The 6,596-nt window shown below is 40.2% G+C and overlaps 1 protein-coding gene across 1 annotated transcript in view; it reads left to right on the forward strand.

The window, feature by feature from the left end:
* Positions 1-203: 203 nt before the first annotated feature.
* The window catches only part of galnt1 (UDP-N-acetyl-alpha-D-galactosamine:polypeptide N-acetylgalactosaminyltransferase 1), a 27,339-nt gene continuing 20,946 nt past the window's right edge, over positions 204-6,596 (forward strand). Inside the window, exon 1 of the mRNA XM_020607288.1 lies at positions 204-310. The gene's annotated coding sequence lies outside the window, so the exon portion shown is untranslated. The remainder of the gene's footprint in view (positions 311-6,596) is intronic.

The following is a 6,596-nucleotide window of genomic DNA, read 5'->3' on the forward strand; positions in this document are numbered from 1 at the left end:
CTTTTTCAGGTCGTTTTGTGAAAACCACAAGCCACACGCTGTAACTGGAATGTTAAAGATAATAATAGACGGGGAACACAGTTTGTTTAGAGTATTTCATGACTTAACCTCTCAGTTTCAGAAGCACGAGTGTTTAAGTCTTTCTTATGTTATGCAGAACTGTGTTTTTATTCTGTCTTTCTCTCTTGTGTCTTCAAGAAGCATGTTCAAGTGACGAGAGGAGGAGGAAGTGGGATCTCTGACCCTCCGCCCCCCCAGCTGGTGGAGCACCCTGCACATCTGACAGAGACCCCTATATTTACTGGGACAGGTATGATGGGCCTCTATGGAGTGAAACATTTTGGTTTTGGCACAGGCTGAAATCGTGACTGCATCTGCTATCAGTTGGTGCTCTCGTGCTTCAGCATCAGAAGCTTGTTGATGCACCAGCTGAAGTGTAACAGGCAGTCATATACAGTACCAATATACTGTAGGTGACGGCCGTTATGAGTTGATCTGAGATAAAGTTCAGGTTTTTCAAGTTTATCTCAAATATGTATATACATAATGTATACATACTTACAGTAAAGAGTTTGGAAGTAGCAACTTCTCTTCTATTGAGCTCATGGGACAAACGACACGATTCAACACAGCATAAATGTCATTATAAATACAGTATATTAAAATGTCATTAAAGCTACATAAAATATTTAAATACATACAGGTAAATGAATTGACAAACTCTATATGCCATGTAAAAATATGAATCAGCAGAGGTTTACCATTCAGGTGTCAGATTTATAATTCTGTTTACTGTATAGCTATTTAAATGTATTAGGATTTAGATGTTATTGCATGGAAGATGGACTTGGTGATTGTTAATATTCTAGCTGTATTTTTAAGACAGCTGAGAGATGATTTACCGACCAGACCTGTGGGTAGTGATTAACTGCCTTTCCTAGGGTTTCAGACACATTGCAGAAGCTTGCTGACACAGTGTTTTTGAATCTTTCCCCTCAGTTTGAGGATGATCTCTGTTTTTGCTGCATTGCTAGCTGAGAATTAATCTGTGTGTCAGCTCTTGATGAGATGTCACGCTTGCACCAGCTTGTCTGTGTGCAGTGGAGGGTTTACAGATTACACAATAGCTCTAGCTGCTTTACAGTGCTAATCAGGTGTGTTCTTTTGGTTTTCCTATCATCTCAGATATAGATATGCCAGTGTGGTTGTTTTTGTATGAGCTTATGAAAAGTGTACACAATAAATACTGTAGTGTATGGCCTTTGGATATTGTTTACAGATGGCCCAAGGTCAAGGTAGAGAGAGAGTGTGTGTAGTCTTGGGTTTAATTTCCAAAGAACCAGAGATGGAAAAAAAAGCTTCCTTATTCCATAGTATTTTAATTTGTTGTTGATTTGAATAAAAACTGATGTGGGTGGCATATTGATAAATAAATTCATTGTTCTATTATATTGTAGAACGATGCAGATTAACTCCAGTACTACAGTACTTGGCTGCTGAACAGATACAATGCAAGGAAAACCACATTATCCATTTAGCAATGTCTGTGTTTGTATGTAGTATATCTCCGCAGATTCAGGTGTTATGCACAAGTTTGACAAATGCTAAACATGATTGTTGTAAAGGATTTACGAGCTCTAACAGGTTTCAAGTCTCTGCAAGTTGATTCTTATTATACTGTGTTAAATTAGATGTTAACCAGCGGCTGACTGGAAAGTAAGAAAGGGAAAAAAAAAAGCTTAGTATAGATTGTGTGCTTTGGAAACAATTTGGGAGTTTAATAAGAAAAAAGTATTCAGACTCCTTTTTTGCCATAAGTTTAATGTCAGAAGTATAAAACTGCCATTTGTGCTCATCAGTCTACACTTGGTAACCCTTATTGGCCAATGTAAAGACGTGTTTTTAGACATTTTGGAAAATGTATTAAAAATCAAACGCTGACATTTCTCCATACCATTATCTGAGATCTTTGCGGAAGGTCCTCTGGCAGTGATTATAGCTTTGAGTCATCCTGGGTGAGTCCCTACAAGCTTTGCACAGCTGGTTAAGGACCAGGATTTATCCCATTCTTCCTAGCTCCATCTGATTGGATGTGAAGCATCAGTGAACTGCCATCTTCAGTTCAGATATTGCATGTGGTTAAGTCAGGGCTTTGGCTGGGTCACTCGGGGACAGCCGTGTAATGAAATGTGGTGAAGCCAGTCTGGTGTTGTCTTGGCTGTATGCTTCAGGCCGTTGTCATGCTGAAAGGTGAACTGTCACCTCAGTTTCAGGTCATGTGCACTCTTGAGCAGCTTTTCTGCAAAGACCGTTTTGTATTTTGGCTGCATTCATTCATCCCTCAGTTGTAACTAGTCTCCCTGTCCCTGCTGATGAGGAACCCTCTATAGCATGATGTGGCCACCACTGTGCTTCACTGATGGTGTTAGTCAGGTGATGAGCAGCGCCTGGTGTTTTGCCCAAAGAGTTAATTTTGTGTCTCATCAGATCACGCAAGGTTTTTCCTCATGTTCTGAGTCATTGTAAAGCCATTTGTATTAATTCCAAGCAAGCAACGGCTTCCATCTAGTGTTACTCAATCCTTGGCTTTCTGTATACTGGGATGGTAACGCTACTTTTTCACACAGTGGGAAAGGTTTGTTTCCTGTCCTTAGTTCACCACCCTGATATTTTACAGCAGATGATTGCTCTTGTGTTTATCCAGCTTTAAAAATTGAACTATTTCCAAATCACAGCTTTTGTGTGATCTGTCTTTGCCACAGTTTCATCATCGAGTGCAGCCGATTGACTCTTTTCATGGTTGCTCGTTTTTATATTTCTTTACCTTGCTTTAGCCTTATAAATGTTATCTAATGGGGGGACTGTGCATTGAGCTTATCCAAATGTAGAACTGATATGTTTATCAATCAAAAATTACTCATCATTTTATCACTGTTAACATGGCCATTTTTTCATAATATTTTATCACCCAGCTATACATATAGTAAAGACTTATCTGACCATATAGGCCAGACACATAATTCTGCTGGGTCAGAGAGCTCAGGCTGCAAGTATTGTGATTTGATCTGGGTGTGTGTGACCATGCTAACTGAATACAGTATTATATTTTTTTTCCTTTGGCTTTGTCAGTCGGCGTCAAAGTCTTTTAACCTTTGCATGTTTGTGAGATGAAATCATGTCTCTATGAGAGAAATAATGGCGTATGAATGGAGAGTAAATATTGGATTATGAGTTTTTAACACTGGCGTTACTGGCATCACAGTCCAAGAGATGATGATGTTCATGTGTTCTTCTGTCTGTTGTAAGTTATTTATTTTATGCATAAGCTGCTGTGTGCCTGTATTGTAGGCCAGCAGCTGCGCACTCTCTCAAGCCTTAAGGGGAACACCCCCAGTGTCGATAATGTGTAATGATTTTGGCCGAAAAAGCCCAATTGATTTGAGATGGAAGAGTTTAATTCATCTCTGTACCTGTGCCAAGCTTTGCATTGGTAATCAATTTCAGCTGGGACTTTTAATGGGTTTTTTTGTTTTACTCTTTGCCTATATTGTACTACGTTTGCAACCTTTCTCTTTCTGTCTTGGCACTCTTCTTCTACCAACCAATACTTGATTTTTGAGGCTATCGCAATATCACTATTTTAATGTTTAAAAATATGATTATAACATACAATATATTACTCCGTATTCACTTTTTTTACGTCGACACAACAGTTTTGATAAGGCTCCCAGAACAGCAAACAGAATGAAGTTGCACCGGTTGTACGTGACGTCCATGTCTTCTCTGTTTCTCATAGTTTTGTAGTTATTGTAGGAAAATTTGAGACAAGACTATTGTCCTGTGTTGCTGTCTACAAAGACTGATCGTTCCAATTAACAACATTTAGGGAGTAGCCTTAAAATTCAATATCGGTGTGAATCAAAAACATAGAATATACAACCATGAATATGTTTCTGCTCTTTTTCAATAATTATTATTGAACGAGAGCAATAGTTAATGTATTATGAAGAAGTGTACTAACTTCTATGATGTTAGGGAGAGTGGTCTTTATTTGAGGGGGAGTGACCAACTTTTGCTATAAAACACTATAAGAAACATTGTAAATGGATGCATTGCATAAATATGATTAATATATTCTGTACATTTATGAATACATCCACAGACACACTAGGTATACTCTGTGTTTTCTCTGTTTTCCTCTCTGTTAAAGAATTAATGGAAGGTTTCTCTCTCTGTCTTTTGCCTTTTTCTGTCCCAGTCCTAGACTCACTGTCTTTCCTCTATGGGACCAGTCAGGTGTTTTTTTTTCTTCTTTTTTTTTTTTTTTCAGGTTATGGTCTGAAAATGAAGTGACCCTGGACTTTTTGTCAGGAACATTTATGTACCCCAGCTGTGAATAGAGAGCAATGGAAATGAGGTTTCAAGCCATCTTGTTCAGTTTCATTTCGCTAATATTAGCCCCTGCCTTGTTCTGCTCCAGTTGAGTGAGACATTACGACAAAATCACCGCTCCCACCAGTGTTGTCTTGGAAACTGTTGAGCTTATCAAGCCCAAATGACCCAAGGACAGCTCGCACTCTTCAGTAGCATCTACTCTGGTTTTCTCGCTGAAGATGCTTCAGGCAGCAGCATGCAGTTTTACACAGTTGTTTAGGAAGTAGTTAGAATAAAAGGTTTGGTATAGAATAAACTAGACCAGAGAAAGAGCTAGAAAAGATGCTATGTTAGCAGTTTATCATATAATTTACCATCACAACCTTTGTGTTGATTAGTAACACACGCATCCTCCACTCTCTCATTGGCACTCACTCATATAAATACCATTTCCCTCCCTTCCTTTTAATTTTCCTTCTGTGCATATAAACATTTCCACAGAAGGGAGGCTTCTTGCTCTTGGTCATAAATTGTGAAGCTGTAGATCCTCTTGCTGTTAGTTTTTTCCAAGTGGTTGTGAGAAACACTGGTTGTGCGGTCTCTAAAGGGGGATTAAGCCTGTGGAGAAGGGGAGAGGAGGGGATGTGAAGAGAGACACAGAGAAGGATGTGAAGGGGGAAATTGTGTTCCTGTAGACCCGCTCTTGAAAGGAGCCGGCATCACTAAGAGATGAACAAGGGAGTGTGGGGGTGGGGTGGCTGGGAAAGAGAGTGAGATGCCCAGGATCCAGGATGGAGATATAAAAGAACGACAGAGGGAACGTGATATGTTAATGGATTAGTAAGAGAGCATGGAGACAGAGGGATGGAGAATTGTGTGTCTGTTTAATGTCATTGGGGGCCAAGCTGTTTTAAAAGAGACTTCAAAAAGACAAGCGCCCAACATAAACTGAACTGACATGCACTTACACACATGCAGTGCAAACAGAGAAACAGGGCTCGGGGTTGCCAGGAGCCCAGAGAAGACCTGAGAAGTCCTCTGCCATGCCTGATTAGAAATACAGTGTGGGGAGAGGCATGGCTGAAAGACAGCCATGGCAAAGTGTGTGTGCGCGCATGTGTTTAGTCAGTGTACATGAATATAAATCTTCTCTGCTGTTGCTTGGAGCACTGCTGTCTACTATGTTTATATTCACTGTGATCAAATAGCATTCAGGGAAACCAGCTGACATTCCTCTGACAGCAGTTTGACATGACTCTGAGAATGGTAATATGTGTGTTGTGTCTGTCTCTGTCTGAGAGTGTTGTTATGCATTTGGCATATGTGCCCAGCTCTGTCTGTGAAGCAGGAAAGGGAGAGCGAGAGAGAGATCCAAGTTTCTGCTACATTATCAGGTTGTCGTGTTACCGTGTGGAGGTCAGGCGAAGCTACTACACTCCAGCAGTGATTAGACTAACAAAAAGAAGACAGATTGGAGAGCAAGGAGTCAATGTCAGGCTTTCCACTGTTCTTGGAATTTTAAGAATTTTGAGAGGAGTGATCCAAATACTGAGAGAAGCAATGTGATGAATTATTTGAGGATATCCTGGAGGATCTGTGAGTTTTCCTTTACCTTACAGCAGGGGTTGGCAAGTTGGCGTGGCCTCGGGGCATTTTTTCCTACGTCATCAGATGGCGGGCCATCAATATATTATATCAATATATTTTGCAGTTTAAGGGTAATATATACATAAAATCCACATTTAAGCTAGCAAGCAAACGACAACAATGGTTTTGTGAACGCCAAGCCTGTGTGTCTCATCTGCAACGAGGTAGTCGCCGTTTGCAAAGAATACAACATTAGACGACACCACGAGACAAAACACAAGTTTTCAAGGTGTCTTTTCCACCCCCAGAGTGAGGCACAAAAAATTACAAGGCATGATTCTGGCTCGCGTGCTCTGAGGATTACAGCACACTCAAGAAGCTTGCTTTTTATGTGCTTACTATGTTTCCTTCCACCTACACCTGTGAGGCAACTTTCTCGTCAATGAATGCCATAAAGACGCAGGAGAGAAACCGAGTGACGCATAAAAACTTGTAGAATGCCCTGCGCATTAAAATGGCATCTCTAACACCAGACATACAGAAAATGGTGAAAGAAGGGAAATACCAGTTTTCCCACTGAGTCTTTCAAATGTTGTAGTTATCGATCCGTTTTTTTAGTGCTCATATTGGCCGTT

This window comes from Monopterus albus, unplaced genomic scaffold (genome assembly GCF_001952655.1).
Source record: "Monopterus albus unplaced genomic scaffold, M_albus_1.0 scaffold84.1, whole genome shotgun sequence".
Lineage (NCBI taxonomy): Eukaryota > Metazoa > Chordata > Actinopteri > Synbranchiformes > Synbranchidae > Monopterus > Monopterus albus.